Below are 16,550 nucleotides of genomic sequence, written 5' to 3' on the forward strand. Positions count from 1 at the left end.
TATGGAATTAGGTGAAAGTGAAGTATTTCTTGTAATGATGTCTCTAGGAAATGTAGAGGAAATAAAAGAGGCCAAGAGGGCTGTGCATCAAGGGAAATGGGGCAGCCCACTTCTCAGAGGGTATGAGGAATATTCCTAGAGGCTCAATACACAGTGGGTGTCTGTTGAAAGAATTAGATGGAAAACGCCACCAGAAAATAAAATGTAACAAGAAGAATATGTAAAAGCTGCATTGATGTGGGAACACACATATATGAGTCACACACACACACACACACACACACAGAGAGAGAGAGAGAGAGAGAGAGAGAGAGAGAGAGAGAGAGAGAGAGAGAGAGATGTTTCCATGAGGTTCATTTGGGAAGGCTTTAAAGAATAAACCAGGCTGTTATGAAATGTCACGATGTGTTAAGGAAACCCCATCTCCTGACTCTGTCCCTGAGTCTGACCTGTCTGGCTTGTAGAGATATTTATGTTTCTGATCTGTGCTCAGGTCTTCTTGGTTATTTCTGAGGAGTTTCCCAGCAGTGACTGTGCAGGGGTCAGTCTCCCTGGGTAGACCTGGGTACAAAACATTGAAATTTCAAAGCCACACTTTCCTCTCCTCTCTAAGGGGCCAGACCTAGGGCATGTTCCTCTCTGGCCATCTCGGGACCCTTGCTCTGTGGTGCTCCCCCCCCCCCACTCTCATTGACCCTAAGGGAAACATCTTTTTTCCTCCTCCTGAAATTCTTTCTCCATCAGGTTCAGATATCAACCTGTGAAGCTGACCTGAGACAAGGGTCACAGCCTTATAGAAAACAACACCAAGGGCTTGATTTGGGAGGGAGCTGCAGTTTGTCCAGTCTGAATTTTAGAATGGAAACACACTGGTTGGACCCTGAGCAGACTCTCCTCATCTCATACCCCGGAGCTTCCCGTAAGCTCCTCCTTGCAAGACCTTGCGTCGGCCAGATGAAGGTACACAGTGGTGGTTCATGTGCTCCTGGTCCACTTGATCTTGCTGTCTGGTTGGTTGGTTGGTTGGTTCTGACACAGGCTCTCACTGTATAGCCCCAGCTGGCCCAGAGTTTCCAGAGACATGCTTGCCTCTGCATCCTGAGGGCTGGGGTGAAAGGTGTGTGCCACCCAATACTCTTGAGACATCAGACGTGTTCTAATCCTCTTAGGCTCGTCCAGGATGTCAGCATTCCTTAAACCTTACTTAATTTTTTTTAGATTTACATATCTTATATATATATATATAATATATATATAATATATATGAGTGTTTGACTGCATGCATATATACATACCTTGTATGTATGGCCTAACGCCTATGGAGGTCAGAAGCCGGTGTTGGATTCCCTGGAACTGGAGTTACAGATGGCTGTGAGCCACTATGTGGGGGCTGAGAACCGAACCTGGGTCCTCTGCAAGAGCAATGAGTGCTCTTAACTGCTGAGCCATCTCTCCAGGCCCATAGGCACTGCTTTGCCACAGCACATTACTGCTTTTTTTTTTTTTTAATTGAGACAAGGTGTCATGTAGCCCAGGCTGGCCTCAAATTTGCTGTGTCCAGGAGGATGACTTTGAACCTCTGACCCTCCTGTGTCTTCCTCTCAAGTGCTAGGATCACAGGTGTGCACTTGGTTTGTGTGGTGCTAGGGATCAAACCCAGAGCTGTGTGCATGCTGAGTAAGCACTTTACCAACGGAATTATATCCCCTGCCCCACACTGTTATTTTTTTTTTGTTGTTGTTGTTGTTTTTCTAGACAGGGTTTCTCTGTGTAGTCTTGGAGCCTGTCCTGGATCTTGCTTTGTAGACCAGGCTGGCCTTGAACTCACAGAGATCCACCTGGCTCTGCCTCCTGAGTGCTGGGATTAAAGGCCTGTGCCACCACTGCCCGGCTCCACGTTGTTATTTTTAAGTCGAGCCTGGATACAACTTACACTTGTTTTATTATTTGAGATTTTGTTCCTTTATCATAGAGAATTCATCTGCAGTTCACCATGTAGATTTTAGTATTTTAGACATTTTAAGCTTTATTTTCTAAGGTTGGCTTATATTTTGAAATAATTTGGACTGGTAAAAATAAGCTGTAAATACATAATCTTTATAAAGCATCACCTAACTCTCCCAAATATCAGAACTGAACATAACATTAAAATTAGGTTGGAGAGCTGGAGAGACGGCTCAGTGATTAAAAGCACTGGATGCTTTCCCAGAGGACCCCTGTTCAGTTCCCAGACCACCACACAGCTAACAAACCTCTGCTCTGATGCCCTCTTCCGGACTCTGAGGGCACTGCATGCATAGGGTGCACACACATACACTCAGATAAAACACATATACATAGAAGATAAAAATAAACCTTAAAACACTAGGGTTAGAATGATTCAGTAGTTTTGTTTTTTGTTTGCTTTGAGACTAGATCTTGCGATGTAGTTCAATGTGGGCTTGCATTCAATTACCTTCCTGCCTTAACCTCCCCAGTGTTGGGAATACTGGAATATGCCACCATGCCCAGTTGGATATGCTACGGGTAGATTTTATTCAACTTTTGCCAATGGTTCCCTTCAATGTCCTTCTTTTGGTCCAGGACCCAACCTTGAATCTCTCATTTACCCTTAAGCATTGCGTGACAACGGCCCCCACCCCAGTCTTTGTGAGCCTCAACCTTGACAATGGTGTGTGTTTCATAGAGTGACTCTCAGTTTGGGTTAGATTTCTTTTTTCTTTCTTTCTTTCTTTCTTTCTTTCTTTCTTTCTTTCTTTCTTTCTTTCTTCCTTCCTTCCTTCCTTCCTTCCTTCCTTCCTTCCTTCCTTCCTTCCTTCCTTCCTTTCTTTCTTTCTTTCTTTCTTTCTTTCTTTCTTTTTTTCCCCACAATTAGACTGAGGCAAATCATTTTAGACAAGAACATCTCAGAAAGGACACACCTTCCTCAGCCCCTTGCATCATGTGACTCCTCAGGATGATGTCAATTTTGTTCAGTTGGCACAGGGTGTGTCTGCTGGTTTCTCCACCGTAAGGTTTCTGTTTTCTCTCTGTAACTGTTACCCATCTGACGGCGAACTATTCAGCAAAGCAAACAAGCCTGTTTTTCTTAGGCCCTTCAGGCTGCGATATCAACAACACCACACACCGAGGGGCCGAGAATCAACAAACATTTCTCACAATTCTGGAGCCTGGGAAACCTAAGACAGACAACACTGGCAGACTCAGCATCTGGTGTGGGCCTGTTCCTCCCAGATGCGACAAAGGGACGAAGTTTTCGTGGGTCCCCTTGACGAGAGCACTGATTCATCCCGGGGGAGGAACAAGTATGGCTGAATCATAACTACAAAGGTTTCGTCTTCTTAACCATCACATTGGAGGCTAGGTTTCGTAGAAGGGACCTGTACACAACACCACCTAGGTTGGCCTACTGCATTTCCTTTTTATTTTTCAAATTTTTAGGGTTTTGTTGTTGCTGTTGTTTTGTTTGTTTTTGGTTTTTCAAAACAGGGTTTCTCTGTGTAACAGCCCTGGCTATCCTGGAACTCACGCTGTCGACCAGGCTGGCCTCGAACTCACAGAGATCCGCCTGCCTCTACCTCCTGAGTGCTGGGATTAAAGGCATGCGCCATCAGGCCTTGCACTTAAATTTTTTTCAGTTTTTATTTTATTTCATATGTATGGGTGTTCCACCTGCATGTATGTCTGTGCACATCTATGCCTGTTAGCCAAGGAAGCCGGAAGAAGGCATCAGATCCCCTAGGAATGGAGTTACAGATGGCTGTGAACCAACATGTGGGTGGTGGGAATTGAACCAGGCTCCTCTGGAAGGACAGTCAGTGCTCTTAAACAGAGCCATCTCCCCAGCCCCCAGCCCATTGCATTTACCAATCACTGATGATACTTGCCTGCTGGCAATTTCTTCCTTTTTATATTTTGTGTGTGTATATGATTGCATGTGTGTGCATGTGATGTGTGGATGTGAGTGTAGGCTCACATGCGCCAAGGCACATGCTTATGGAAGTCAGAGGACAACTTCCAAGAGTCTGTTCTCTTCCTTCCATGGTGGGTTCCAGGGGTGGAATTTGGGTGGTCAGGTTTGGGAGGTGAGCCCCTTGTCCCCACTGAGCCCTCTTGCCGGACCCTGCTGTTAATTTCTTTTCTTTCTCTCTTTCATTTTGTTCTGCTTTATTTTTTGAGGCATGGTGTCTCTGTGTAGCCCTGGCTGTTCTGGAACTTGTTCTGTAGATCAGGCTGACCTCGAACTCAGAGATCTGCCTGCCTCTGCTTCCCCAGTGCTGGGATTAAAGGCATGCTCTACCACACTCAGCCTTGGTAAGTTTTTAGTAATTCAGTCTGTGACCCCTTACATCTTCGCCCAAACACTGAAACCACAAATGCAAAGTGTTTATTTTCCCCTCCCCCCCTTTTTTGGGGGGAGTGTAATTTAGAGGATGCTAATGATTCTCATTGTGTCAGGTTCTCTCAAACATCTGGGTCATCTCTGTTTCCCAGCTCACCAGGGATCAGTCTTTATCCAGGAATAAATGGCGGTTAGAGTGACTTGCTGACTGGGTATAGAGTGAATGGTTGATGAGGGAATTGAGGGAGGGAGGCAATCTAAACAGAAATCAGAGTGTGGACGGGCATGGAGGGATAAAAATCCCAGTGAAGACTCCCTTCCCGGTGTTCTGTGTGCTGAGGTGTGGTTTACTGTGAGCAGGACGTTAGCTTGAAAGAACACATGCTAGAGTTCGGGTGTGAGCTGGCTGTCGTCTAGGCTTCCTCTGTGGGAAGCTTTGTCCTCCACACAGTGCTGCTAAGGGCTGGAGCCTGCCTTGGCCCCGATGCCTGAGGCACGAGAATCAGAGTCTCAGCTCAAGAGAGAAATCCGGGCTACCAGTTTGAGTGGGATGGACAGACGGACGAAACTGCTCTGGGAGAAGAGAAGCAGTCTCAGTCAAGCATGCAATGATTCCAACATTAAAGGGAAGATGAAGAAGGAAAAGGAGCCTGAAACAGTGCTCCGAGGTGACCGGGGTTCAGGACCCAGCTGGGGTGTGTGTGTGTTTTTGGGGGGGGGGAGTTTCCTCGGAAAGGTGGCAGGAGTAAGGTCTGAAAACCAGCACACTGGATTTGGCATTTGAGGTTTTCCTGGTGACCTTTTTTCAGAACACTGTGGAATAAGAGTAAGATGGGGAAGTTGAAAGAGGGCAGGCTGCTCTTTGAAAACATCAGGCAGTGAAGGGGAGGAGAGTGATCAGAAATAGCCATGTTTGTGAGCAGAACCACAGAAGAGGTGCCCTGACTGGAATGCAGCCAGGTGCCACTGAATGACAGAAGTACTCTTGGGTCTTCCCAGCTGCGTTGGGGAATGTTTCTGGTAGCTGTCATTCTAATTTCTGTCCAGAAGATGCCAGGTGCTCTTGAGGTCTGGCTGGTGGTCAGGCCTGCAGGGACAACAACATACCCCAGTGTTGAAGGGAGGATCATTTCAAACTCCACATCTGGGCCACAGCTGCCCGTCGCAGGGCAACGTTGCTGGGTTTCTGATTTTCTGAGCTTCCTGGGGCCTCAGCTTTACTCTGCCTTCAGTTTTAGGGACACCAAAGATACAGAAGAAGTCAAACAGCTTCTCGTAACTTCTCTAGCACTTATTTTACTGTTAAAAGCGCTCTTCTCCATCTCCTCCATCTGGTGCACACTGTCCGTCTTGTCTACTCCTTTACAGCGGAGCGGGCTTCCTCAGCCCCTCTCCTCTTCCTCCTACAAAGGTTTGCATGTTGGTTCTGAACAAAGTAGAGCCTGGGGAGGCAGTTGTGTGGACCACATTGCCCAGGGCTGTTACCGTCTGTAAACGGGTGGTTAGAGGCGAGAACACCGTGGAGAGGCCCATGATGGGCACTGAGTCCCTTCCCATCCACTTCCAACTTCTCTGCCTGCCCAAAGGGTACTTTCTGTTTCTGTCCATTTGGGGAAGTCGCTTTTTCTTGGTATTTGGGGAGTCAGGAAAAGAAAAGCCATTGGGTTTTCACATTAGCCTTCAGGTAGGGCTGTGGCTTTTGACCAACAATAACGTATGACCTTGTGGTCGGTTTTGGACCTACTCTTGGGAAAGTGGGACCCAGTTGAAGGAACAAAAGATTCTGGTACTGTGAAGAGGTGGTGGCACATGGAACCAGAGGCTGGGGAAGCAGTGCTGGGAAGTTTGGACTGGCTGGAAGTTTCTAGGAAGGTTCCTGCAGTCACAGTGCTCATCAGTGCAGCGGGGGTGCAGGTTTCTTAAGGGTTAAGAGCACCCGAAAAAAATAGAAGTAGGAGGAGGAAGTGGGGCGCTGGGTCGCAATGCGAGAAGGAAGCAGCTCATCGGAGCTTCCTCTTTCTCCTCCTTCCCCGAAGCCCCCACCCACCCCTCCTGCGCAGACAAAACGCTCTTCCGCTCCCCCTCACCCCGAACCTCACCTTACTCTTGGGGGGCTGTGATGCTCGGTGCTGGTACACCAGCCGGGGCCTGTAGTTCCTAGGCAGGTGGGGGTCCCAGCTCTGGGCAACTTCTCAGTGGCTTTGAATCCTAGGACGCAAGGGTCAGTGGTACTGGCCTAACGCGACCCGGCCACCAGAGGGCGGGAGAGCCCGGCCGGGCGGCTAGCCCTGCCCAGACCACGCCCCTGCCAAGCCCCTCCCCGAAGGCCCCGCCCCCCGGGGGTTGTAGAGTCTGAGCAGATGCTGGCACTTGCTGCCCAGCTCCAGCCGCCTCACGGTGGTCTGGACATCACCCCAACAGCAGGGAGCCTTCGCTGGAAAGGGGCTCAGCGCCCGGCGGGGACTGCAGGTGTGTGGCTGGGCTGATTGGGGCGGCGGGGTGGGGGGAGAGTGCTGAGGGCACGGGTGAGACCTCGAGGTACAGGCAGAGCGGGTTGGAACCATGCTGGAGCAATGTGCCCCAACTGCAGCTGGTAAGTAAGCTGGACAGTTGGTGGTCTTCCAGTTCCGCAGTTCAAGTCCACCTCGGGGACACGGGGCTAAAAACCCATGGGCTGTCCCAGAGGCAGAAGGGGCGTCCCGGGACTGCTTATCAAGATTGAAGTAGTTATGAGGCCAAGTGTGTGCGCAGCCTCCTGCTGGGTCACAGGCCACCCTGTGCTCTAGAGTAAAGGAACCTGCAGTTCTCTGGCTCTGAACTCTGTGGGGAGCGTGGGCAACAGGAGTCCTTTGGCATCAGGACCTGGGCGTTGTCCTCCGTCAAGCCTCGGGCTGCCCCATGTTAGTGAGCGTGGACCCTCAGACACGGCTGTTTTCTAGGCACTGTCAGAGAACGTTTACACGCTGGAGACACGCGTGTATGAGTTTATGAATGTATGTGAGCCTACACGTGTGTGTGTGTGTGTCCTCGAGCGCTGGCATGATGGCCCATCCGAGGGTGGTGGCGGTAAATATGCAAGAAGTTCAGGACAGTAGGAGGAAGGAGGCTGTTCAGAGGGAAAAGGAAGGCGAGATGAAAGCCGCAGGATGTGGTATGATGTGAGTTAAGCCTCCCGCGAGAGGAGGGGTGACTTTCGGCAACCGGAGAGCTAAAAGCAGGCCAACTCACCTGAAGACCTTTTCTGAATGGCTGTCCTTCGCTCTGGACTTCGCTTTCTTTGCCTGTTGTGAACCACCCGGTAAGGTCGGGTTTCCAGAATAGTGTTGTGTGTCCTGCAATGCTTGCCCAAAGAGAGTCTTGGCCCCAGCGCTACAGGACAGCGGTCCAAGGTGAACCAAATTTTAAATAAGGTCCTTCAGCCAGGGGTGGAGTTGTTGCATGGGAACCATGTGTAAGATGGACTAGAGACCCTGGCATATGACCTCCCTCTGCTTGCCCCAGTCTTCTTGTTTGTAAAATGGGCTATATACTTCTGATCTACAGGGCCATGTGGGAAATGAAAGGAGACAGGTGAGCAACGAGGGCTACACGGGAGACCCTCACTTATGTTTGTTCCAAGCTCTTACAAGCCCATAGAACACATTTTATTTAAAGAGGCTCATCCCGACCAAGGGGCTGACCTATGAGCTATGTTTACATGTATACGTAGCCTGGTGTAAGTTCTCACCTTTGGCATAGATGGATGGGACAGCCATGCACATGCCGTCAAAGGACATGTCCTCAGTTTGGAGATGGACGTGTGTTCACATTTTATTTCCATAGATCAGTTATTATTAAAATGTTCATTATTTATTTTGGGGGTGTGGGTGTGAGCGTACATGCTTGCCATGGTATGTGTGGAGGTCAGGGCAACCTGAGGGAGCTGGTTCTCTCCTACTCTGTGAGTTCCAGGGAACAAACTCAGGTTGTCAAGCTCGGAGGGAAACCATCTCCCCTGCTCGGTTCATTTGTTCTTTGAGACAGTTTCAGGCTGTCCCCCACGCTGACCTCCAACTCAGTATGTACCTGAGACTGGCCTTGAACTCTGAGTGCTGAGATGGCAGGCAGTTCCGCTATGCCCCCGTATCTCAGCAACGCTGAAGCTAACGTATCACAGTTATAATAAGCCCCACTACTCTTCCTTGTCAACACAATCAGTGACATCTTGCAGTCTGTTAAATACAGGGTATGTTTTGCAGAAATGTTTTAGAGGTGCATGGGTAAACACAGAATTATGTCATTCTCCTACTCTGCATACATTTAAAAACTTATACCTCATAAGCACCAAACTTTTTGTGGTATCCAGTTTTTTCTTTCTTTCTTTCTTTCTTTCTTCCTTCCTTCCTTCCTTCCTTCCTTCCTTCCTTCCTTCCTTCCTTCCTTCCTTTCTTTCTTTCTTTTCTTTTCTTTGTTTTATTTTTAAGACAGTCTCCCTGTGTAGCCCCTTAGCTGACCTGAAACTCACTGTGTAAACCAGGATGGCCTTGAACTTACAGAGATCTGCCTACCTCTTACTCCCAAGTGCTCTCTGAATTGCTTTGCATCTGGGATTAAAGGCGTGCACCGCCACACCTGGACCTGTAGTGTCTCGTTTTAAAGACAGTGCTGGCTGCTTTGTTAAGTAGAGCACATCCACCGGGTCTGATTTAGTAACTTCTCGAGAATGTGATCCACTGGCTCTAATCCGCCCTTCTTTGCACCCCGAGCCCCGCTTCTGATCTGTTTCTCACCACTTCTCTTTCATCCTTCTACGTGACTCCCCCCCCCACTCCCACCCCTCCATCCCCCGCTACAGTTGTGTGGCGTATTGGACACCGTGTTAAGTGTTCCGTGCCCTTTCATCCTGATATCCACACTGAGATAGCTGGAGCCATCACCCCCACTTTACAGATAAGGAAACGGGGTGCTGAAGCCGCTCAATCAGAAAATGTCAGATCTGGCCTGACTCTGGCAGCTACTCTTGATCAGAAAGGAGCAAGTTCCAGTGGTGGCCTATGGTTGTCAAGTACGTGTCTTGCCTTGCACTTCTGAGGTAGCCTTCTCCCATCCACCCCCCTACCCCCGCCCCAAGGCTGGCAGCTACCTTTTGGATAATTGGGATTATATGTTCGGTGACTTCTGGGTGTTCAAGGCATAGATATCACAAGGGGATGAGAAATGAGAAAGTAGATAACTTTAGTAGCTCAAAGCATGAGTCTCCTAACTATCCTTTGGGGCCCAGATTCTAGCCAGTAGAGCTTGGCCTCAGGAGGCTTCCTGCATCGTGTTGCTATGGTGATGGGAGATCCTAACTCTGAATGAGTTGCTTTTCAGCGGAAAGCCTGCAGAGGGGTACCAAGTTCTCCTGCCCCCAGCCTAGGTCCACCGTTCTGCTTCCTCTTGTGATGCTAAGTTAGCTTTGAACATTCTGTTTCACCTCCCCAGATTGCTCTTCCCTTTCTCTGCCCACCTGGTGAACTGAAAATTTCCCCCTCCGTGGACACTTCAAGCTCCATCTTCCAGAGTCTTCCCCAACCTCTGTTCTCACCCTACGGCACTAAGCTACTGTCCTCCGTGGCCTCCCAGTATAGCACTGACTGCCTTGGCCCACGGGGACTTCCCAGGGACGAACATAGCCATGGCCTGTTCATGGTCCGTGTGGCTTCAGGCTGCCACCACTTCAAGCTGAGTCTCCCTGGCGTCTCACACAAGAAGCCCTCCATGCACATCTCCAGCAGAAGCTGCTAGGATGCAGGATAGTGTCCGGGGTCAGCAGGGTGGGGTCCCTAGAGACTGTTGTGCTTTTCATTTTCATGTCCTCTGGAGTCTTGTTATTGTGTTGACCTAGGCAAATGAGCTTGTGTGGTTTCTTCATGGTGGGGGGCGGGGACGGGGGCTGGGATGTGAGGAATGAAGGTGGATTCCAGCCTTGGGGTCCTGTTTCTACCTCACTCCTCCGCAGTTGCCTCAAAGCCTTGATTACAATCAGATGGCCTCTCTGAGTGTCGTTTCCCTTGTCTATATGGCAGCCGCGTGGCACTGGATCCTGCCTAACCTTCCATAGTCAGGACTTTGCTGTGGAGCATGTTCAGTGTACAGCCATGGACCGGGCTCAGAAGACACAGGAAGGCGGGCATTGCTTCTGCCTCTAAGAAAGATGTGGTCTAGTGGTTCAGGGCACTCAACACAGAGATCATCTCCTTCCAAGTGTGAGAATTACATGATGCTGTGGGATTACAGAAAGGGCGTTTGGGATTGTGTCATACTTTACTTGAGACCTGAGAGATAAGCAATAAAAAAAAAGAATACTCATAATAATAAGATGGACATTTGCCAGATACCTGCTTATGGCTCTGTGGATATCTTCCCTCATGAATAAGTCCCCGCAACAGCTCAGCCCGTATGGGTAATCACGAGGGGTTTCCTCCTTCTGAAATTAGATGTCACAACTGAATGTCGTGATTGGTTCCACGTCTAACATGGACCAAGGATTCTTTCCATGCTCCTATCTTTCCCTTATCCCAAGGGGCAGTTTGTGAACATTGAGGTCTTAAATACCGTTGTGGTGGGAGAAGGCTGCCTCTTCTTTTTCTCTGTTCATTGCTGGAGAGCATGTCCCACTGAGGACCCCTTGTAGTCATGCTTTCAGTAGTAGCTCAGGGAGTCTCTCTACCCATGGGAAATTCTACCCATTGTAGCCCTGCCTTTATCCAGTCCCTCTTGGGAACCGTGTTCCTGCCAAGTTCAGAACCCCAGCTCTTGATTTGCTGTATCGTGTAATAAGGCTCTCGGCCAGCTCCCACTTCTCCATCTAAAGCTGTCTTCCTAGAACCCTGACATCCACACGGCTGGGCATCAGGTTGAGTGTTTGTTCCTGTGTGGCTCAGTGGTGTAGGCTCTTGTCAGGCAAATCTTCACACAACCACTTCCACCCAACCCGGTCGACGTGGCCAACCTCCACTTGGGGTTTTCTGCATTTCTTAGACCACGTCGTCTACACCTACAGTTCTTCCAGGGCAGTGGCTGTCAACCTTCCTAATGCTGCGACCCTTTAATAATATAGCTGTTTGTGTTGCCGTAAACCGCCCCCCCCACCATCAAATTATTTTCATTGCTACTTTATAACTGTAATTTTGCTACTGTTATGAATCATATGTAAATATCTGTGTTTTCCAGTGGTCTTAGATGACTCCTGTGAGAGGGTCATTCAAAACCCCCCTACAGGGTCAAGACTCACAGACTGAGAACCACTAACCTAGGTAGTGGGCCCCTTTGGAACCCTGATGAAAGGGTAAAACACACATATATATGTGAACACACACACACACACACACACACACACACACACACACACACACACGGTCTCTTTTACATAAAACTCCAAGGTCTTCTTAGACTTCTATAGTCCAAGAAAGAGCCTGGCTTGGTAAGCTATGTTCTAGAAAACACAATCACCTCTGTGCAGTGAGGCCCCACGGGATGGCCGCTGTTAGCAGAGGCAAGCTGCAGGTGGCGATGGGTAAGGAATACTTTAGTGAGCACTCGGGGAACCACCTACGAGACTCTGTAGTGAGATTTTGAGGCGTGTGTCAGGGGACTGCTGAACTTCGTGATCTCACACTAAGGACCTCTTTTGGATTTTATTTTTTAATGTGGGATAAGCTCTGACGGGCCTCTAATGCACACTCCTCCTGCCTCCGTCCCCTGAGAGCTGGGATTACAGGCGTGTGCCGCTATGTCCTGCTACCAGCTTCTGATGACTTGTGAATGTTTGATTTCAACCTATTTCCAAGATGGTGGATGAGCATCGCCTTACGTTAGGAGAGTGCTGACAAGGAGCGCTTCCACCCTGCTCCCCAACCAGGGGACCGGATTTATGCCCAGGACTGGGCGACAGAGGAGACATGGCCACTGTCATTCTTTGCACCTCATGTCTACAGAGCCGTGTTCCTGGAGAGTGGTTTGTCTTTAAGACTTCCTTTCTTTGTGGTTGTGATACATTAGCAGCAAAGCAAGTTGTTTGAGAGATGTTTTCTTCAATTGCTGTCAACATTAAGGCTGTCAACTATATTTTTAAACACATAGTAGAAAAGTCTTGCATTCTTTCACCTCGGCATGGGTTTTGTATGACATATTCTTAACTTCCCACATTGAGCCTTCCTTGCATTCCTGGACTGAATTCAATTGCTATTTTAAACACAGTACTGGGTTTGCTCTGTGCGAGCCTCTTTAGGAGTTTTGCATCCGTGCTTACACGGTAGCTTCCCAGCACTGTCAGACACCTGACATACCTGAGTGGTAAAGAGAAAAGGCTGGTTTAGGCTCCAAGTTTTGGAGCTTTCAGTCCATGATGGGTTGGCTTCATTGCTGTGAATAGGTCATGGCTGCAATGAAATAGAATGAAACTGCTTACATCATGACTGGGAAGCCAGAGAGACAGACAGAGAGACAGAGACAGACGCAGAGAGACACTCTGGAGTCTTTCAGTCTCCTACACAGCACAATCCAGTAACATAAAGACCTCTTATTAGCCCCTACTTCTTCTTCTTCTTTTGTTTTTTGTTTTGTTTTGTTTTTCGAGACAGGGTTTCTCTGTATAGCTTTGTGCCTTCCCTAGAACTCACTCTGTAGCCCAGGCTGGCCTCAAACTCACAGAGATCTGCCTGCCTCTGCCTCCTGAGTGCTGGGACTTAAGGCGTGCACCACCACCGCCTGGCTAGCCCCCACTTCTTAAAGGTCCCATTACCCTTTAAGAAAGAGAGACCAAGCCTTTAGGGTTTGTATACTTTTGGGGGGGGGCATCTATGGTTCAAATTACCCCAGCGCACGGTGAGTCTGCCCCCACTGCTCTCCTTCATTTCTAGTACGCTGCTTTGTGAGGTGAGCTTGGAAGCCCGCTCTTCAGCTCTCGCACCCTGGAGCAACCTGCAGAGCAGGCAGGGTCTGTCCTTTGAACGTTGTGAGAACTCCCCTGCTGCGGTGGTCCTCTGCGGCTGGATCCCCGGCTGGCTTCCCACTTTCCACACTCTTCTCTCCTCTACTTTCCAGTTCTCTCAGGCGCACACCTATGACCCCCAGCCGCCCAGAGCTGACACCGGAGAGTCATCTCTGGTTCTTGACCGTCAGCCACTGAGCCTTCACTTTACACGCCCTTCAGTTTTTGCGAAGGTCATTTCCACAGGAAGCCAGGCGGATCCCTCTGAGTGCAATTCAGCCCTCCCTGTCACCTCCCTGTCACCTTCATGGGGATGATGATCCATGACCCATGTTATGCCCAGAGAAAGGTTAACGGGGCGAGGCAGGCGGGGGGAGGGGGAAGGTAATGACATGATATAAAATTATCTTAAAAGCAGAAGATTTTCTCTAAATAGAGATGAGCGAGGTGCCACCCATCTTCAGCATCCTTTGGGAAAGGTGGACAGGATGGAAATGGGCTCAGTGAGAGGAAATGAAAAGAGAATCGAGTTCAGCTCACTTCAGGGAAGGTCTCGGAGAAAGTCGGAACAGGTCACCTGTTGACAGCGATCTCCCCGGTGGTGGAAGCGTTCACGGAAAACGCCGTGATGGCTGGGAGAGTGGGGTGCGAGATACCTCTCCTCTCACTCCTAGCGATGGCGCCCGACCAATGGTGCCCAAGATTGTCCTGTCTGGGAGTGGTGGTGCTCGCCTCTATGCGAGTTGCCGTGAGTTTGAGACCAGCCTAAGCTACATAGCAAGAACGTTTCAAAAATTGTTTTTCAACTGATTGTTCTGAAAAACATCATTTAAATGTAAGAAGGTTAGTGGTCTTGAGGGAACAAAGTCCCAAAGCTGGGCAGTTCCCTCAAAAGTCCCACATCTCTGCTTCTCAGTGTGTTCCTCCTGGCTGTTAGGAAAACATCACTGTCCATGGTGATCCTCCGACTGGAGACTAGATCGTGTCACAGCCCAAGCTTGGGGTGTGGACTCTGCTTGGGGTCTTCTGTGTTTTGCTTCCTCTGATGTACATAGTCCTGCCAAAAGTCATCTGGGCTGAATCCATCCAACTGTCACAGCCGGACACACGACCTCCATGGTGAGCCAGGTGTGAATGGCCTCTTGAATGTGGGACTTTTGAGCCAATATTTCATAAGCCTTTGAATTTCACATTCATTTCTGTACTGACATCTTAGGAGATTCATTTTGAGAAAACTAGATGCTCAGTGCCTTGGCCCGATGACTGTGCTGGGGGATTATAGGGCTGTGGTGTGACAGACACTCAGGTTACTAGAGGGAACAGATGTGACAGTTAATCTCTGTCACAGAGTGTCCTCTTCATCTCTCTGAGCCTGTCACCTCCTGGACCAGTTGACTCCAGATCTGACCTGGAAGTTCCTGGGCTGCTCTCTGGATGCAGCCTTGTGGGAGTTCTGATGGTGCAGCAGAAAGGGCCTGTTCCTCCCCTCCTGGTGTCCATTACGACAAGACTCCCCATGACTGTCAGTCACAGTTGGGGCAGTCCTTACTGTTAGTCAAGTCTCGATTGGATGGTTTCGTCTACAGTGATGTTGACTGTATGCTGGCAAATTCCTATAGCCTCTTTCTTGCCTGCGTCTCCCTTGGGCCTCCCTCCCTCCCTTTCCCTTTCTCCCTCCCTCCCTCCCTCCCTCCCTCCCTCCCTCCCTCCTTCCCTCCCTCCATCCTTCCTCCCTCCCTCCCTTCCTTCTTTCCCCCCTCCCTCCCTCCCTTCCTGTATTACCATCTCTTCCAGGCTACATAGCAAGATTGTCTAAAAAAAATCAAAACAAAACAAAAAAAGCACAGAACTTTTTTTAAAAAAAGGTGTTTGTTATGAAAACCCAACTTAAATCTACAGGGAACAAACCCTAGAAATGGGCAGTTCCCTCAAAAGCGACTCTAACTTGTGACCCTCCTGGAATTACAAGCATGTGCCACTGAGTCGCACTTCTTGGAAGTTTCTATGGACATTTGATGCCCTCTGCTGTGGACTGGAGTTGTCCCTTCCCGCTCAGGCCTCTAGCCAGCCAGTCCTCATCGGGCCTTGGTCCTCTCTCTCCCCCGGTTATACTTCTCTTTCTCATCCCAGCCGTGGTCTCCACGGGCATCTTGTCTGTTTTCCCTTGGATGCACTGTCTCACTGCGAACACACATCTGGGACCTAGCACACTTCCTCTGCGGACTTCCCCATTTCTGCGCCTTCGGCAGCGCAACTCCAGTTCTGAAATCTTGGCGTCATCTCCGATGCTGCCCGGCGTCCGTTTCTCTCCTCTCTGCCCCGTCGTGATGATGGCTCCCTCACTCCCTGACTCTGTTATCTCCACAGCCTTCCCTCTGATGTCCACTCGAGTTTTCTTCACTGTGCACCTGTCACAGGCTCTTCCTTTCCCCATCAGGAGCCACAAAATCTTCATTACTGCAGCCAGAACCCTTGGAGGGCATCCCACTTTGGGGAAATGTCCTTGGTCTTCCCTGGGATACAGTAGAGTCCTACTGTGTTTTTTTTCTAGGAAGTCTTGTCCTCTCAAGCTCGGTCCCCTCCCCAGACCTAATGTGTTCTTGTACCCACCCCCACCTTTCCTGGTAAATAATGTTTTCAGGCACTTTTCCACTCCTGAGTCTCCAGTGCTTTGGCAGGGCTGGCACTTGGCGGTGTTCAATCAGTGGTGGCTGAGGCTATGACTGCCCTGTGAAGCAGCCAGTCAAGGAAGACCTGAGCCTCAGCCATGGAGGCTGATGAGTAGGCTGAACTGCCCATATTTGAACTCTCCCGGTGGGGGAGACGTTCACTGAACTCCCCAGGAGGCCTATTCCTTCCAAGCATCTCACTGCCTTCATGAGAGTAGCACACAGGTTCAGACACCTGTGTCTGTGCCTTTCTGGAACAGGACAAGGCAGAAGTCCTCTGGAACTGTTTCAGACCCCAGGAGCTCTGACAAACTGCAGGTGCTGATCCTTCTGGGGACCCTCTTGCACTCTTTAGTCCAGTCAGCATCAGCAGAGGGTGCGTGGGGTGGGGGAAGTCCTGAGGAGCCTCTTCCCACCCCCTGACAAGCCCCAGTCTGTGACAGCTTGTGTACAGGCGTCTGGGGAAGTGTCTGTTTGCAACACAGTATTTACATGGCTTAGAGGCTTCCTGTCCCGCCTACCCAGTAGGCTGTGGAGCAACTGGGAGCAGTGTTTTCAGGAGTGAAACAAGAAATGGTCTGGGGGC

General features: G+C 49.6%; 1 protein-coding gene and 1 long non-coding RNA gene across 3 annotated transcripts in view; one reads left to right on the plus strand and one right to left on the minus strand.

Moving 5' to 3' along the window:
• Window positions 1-4,365: 4,365 nt before the first annotated feature.
• Window positions 4,366-6,653, minus strand: LOC119086903. The gene is made up of 2 exons (XR_005090294.1): window positions 6,442-6,653; window positions 4,366-5,429 (listed from the first exon to the last, which is right to left on the minus strand). It is a non-coding gene; the product is annotated as an uncharacterized LOC119086903 (long non-coding RNA).
• Pik3r5 (phosphoinositide-3-kinase regulatory subunit 5) overlaps window positions 6,653-16,550 on the plus strand; it is a 65,877-nt gene continuing 55,979 nt past the window's right edge. Inside the window, exon 1 of one of the 2 annotated variants that reach the window (XM_037200565.1) lies at window positions 6,653-6,811. The gene's annotated coding sequence lies outside the window, so the exon portion shown is untranslated. The remainder of the gene's footprint in view (window positions 6,812-16,550) is intronic. The other variant, XM_037200564.1, reaches the window with a different exon arrangement.

Source organism: Peromyscus leucopus, chromosome 8b (assembly GCF_004664715.2).
Source record: "Peromyscus leucopus breed LL Stock chromosome 8b, UCI_PerLeu_2.1, whole genome shotgun sequence".
Classification (NCBI taxonomy): Eukaryota; Metazoa; Chordata; class Mammalia; order Rodentia; family Cricetidae; genus Peromyscus; species Peromyscus leucopus.